This window comes from Cyprinus carpio, chromosome A2 (assembly GCF_018340385.1).
Source record: "Cyprinus carpio isolate SPL01 chromosome A2, ASM1834038v1, whole genome shotgun sequence".
Classification (NCBI taxonomy): Eukaryota; Metazoa; Chordata; class Actinopteri; order Cypriniformes; family Cyprinidae; genus Cyprinus; species Cyprinus carpio.
In genome coordinates, this window is record NC_056573.1 from 27,958,358 (window position 1) to 27,960,857 (window position 2,500).

Consider the following 2,500-nt stretch of genomic DNA (forward strand, 5'->3'; position numbering starts at 1 on the left):
AAATGGTAATCCATACTCTGAATCTGTGCTCTGTGTTTAACCCATCCGAGTGCACACACACACTCACACACACACACACACTCTCTCTCTCACACACACACACACACAGCAGAGAGTAGAAGATGATCGGTGTCTCTGTTTTAAGTGTGTTTTGTTTGGTCCCGTCAGGAACGGCGGCGGTCGCAGCGGGATGTTTTGTGCCATCAGTATCGTGAGTGAAATGATGCGGCATCAGCGCTCGGTCGACGTGTTTCACGCCGTCAAAACCCTGCGGAACAACAAGCCCAACATGGTGGATCTGCTGGTACTGAATCACACCTCACTGACCCACACAGAGCAGAGAGCAGAATATCTCAGTAACATCAGAATCAGTTCTGGACAAAACCCTCATTGTGCAGAGTAGGCTCATTGTAGTTAACTAAAACTAAAACCATTAAAAAACATTCGTGTTAGATTTAGTTACTTGATTTAAACAAACCAAAAAACTTTAACTGAAATTAAATAAAATGAAAGTAAACTTGTTTTATTTCAGAATATGATTTTCAATTAGTTTAACACTTTAAGAATTATAAAACTAAAAAAAATTATATTTACATTTAAAAAAAGAAAAAAAAGTCCAAATCACAGAACAAAATTAATACAATTTTAACTAAATAACTTGATGTACAAACTAAAATAAAAATGTATTAAAAACTATATAGACATATATATTAAACAAACAGACTTTAATAAACCAAAAGGCAGGGAACATAGGGTACGCAGGAGACTCAGAATGATGTTAGACACCCAACACTAGACAAAGGAAACACTGGGCTTAAATAAACAGAACATAACAAGGAAAATTAGGGGAAAACAGGTGAATCAAATGGAACTCAATGGGCACAGGAATAGGAACAACCAAATATGGGCATGATCAAACACAAGGGAGAAACTAGGACATGGAGAGCACATGGGGAGCAAAACACAAGACAGAAACATAAGGACAGACCATAGGTGTGACATTACCTCCCCCTCCTGGAAGTAGGTGCTCTGGATGCCTCTAGGGACAGGCTTTCACTGCCTCCAGGGCGGAACCCGTTCCGGGACCCATGGCGGAGCAGGCAGTTCAGGGAGCCATGGCGGAGCAGGCAGTTCAGGGAGCCATGGTGGAGCAATGGCAGTTCAGGGAGCAATGGCGGAGCAATGGTGGAGCAATGGCAGTTCAGGGAGCAATGGCGAAACAATGGTGGAGCAGGCAGTTCTGGGAGCCATGTCGTAGCAGGCAGTTCTGGGAGCTATGGCGGAGCAATGGTGGAGCAGGCAGTTCTGGGAGCCATGTCGTAGCAGGCAGTTCTGGGAGCTATGGCGGAGGAGGCAGTTCAGGGAGCTATGGCGGAGGAGGCAGTTCAGGGAGCTATGGCGGAGCAATGGTGGAGCAGGCAGTTCTGGGAGCCATGTCGTAGCAGGCAGTTCTGGGAGCCATGGCGGAGGAGGCAGTTCAGGGAGCTATGGCGGAGCAATGGTGGAGCAGGCAGTTCTGGGAGCCATGTCGTAGCAGGCAGTTCTGGGAGCCATGGCGGAGCAGGCAGTTCAGGGAGCTATGGCGGAGGAGGCAGTTCAGGGAGCCATGGCGGAGCAATGGCGGAGCATGCAGTTCTGGGAGCTATGGCGGAGCAGGCAGTTCAGGGAGCCATGGCGGAGCAATGGCGGAGCAGGCAGTTCTGGGAGCTATGGCGGAGGAGGCAGTTCAGGGAGCTATGGTGGAGCAGGCAGTTCAGGGAGCCATGGCGGAGCAGGCAGTTCAGGGAGCTATGGCGGAGGAGGCAGTTCAGGGAGCCATGGCAGAGCAATGGCGGAGCAGGCAGTTCTGGGAGCCATGTCGTAGCAGGCAGTTCTGGGAGCCATGGCGGAGCAATGGCGGAGCAGGCAGTTCAGGGAGCTATGGCGGAGGAGGCAGTTCAGGGAGCCATGGCGGAGCAATGGCGTAGCAGGCAGTTCTGGGAGCTATGGCGGAGGAGGCAGTTCAGGGAGCTATGGCGGAGCAGGCAGTTCAGGGAGCTATGGCGGAGCAGGCAGTTCAGGGAGCTATGGCGGAGCAGGCAGTTCAGGGAACCATGGCGGAGCAATGGCGGAGCAGGCAGTTCTGGGAGCCATGTCGTAGCAGGCAGTTCAGGGAGCCATGGCGGAGCAATGGCGGAGCAGGCAGTTCAGGGAGCTATGGCGGAGGAGGCAGTTCAGGGAGCCATGGCGGAGCAATGGCGGAGCAGGCAGTTCTGGGAGCTATGGCGGAGGAGGCAGTTCAGGGAGCTATGGCGGAGCAGGCAGTTCAGGGAGCCATGGCGGAGCAGGCAGGTTCAGGGAGCTATGGCGGAGGAGGCAGTTCAGGGAGCCATGGCGGAGCAATGGCGGAGCAGGCAGTTCTGGGAGCCATGTCGTAGCAGGCAGTTCTGGGAGCCATGGGGGAGCAATGGCGGAGCAGGCAGTTCTGGGAGCCATGGCGGAGCAGGCAGTTCAGGGAGCT

At 52.6% G+C, this 2,500-nt stretch overlaps 1 pseudogene; it reads left to right on the forward strand.

The window, feature by feature from the left end:
* LOC109074025 overlaps positions 1 to 2,500 on the forward strand; it is a 115,473-nt pseudogene that overhangs the window by 111,341 nt on the left and 1,632 nt on the right.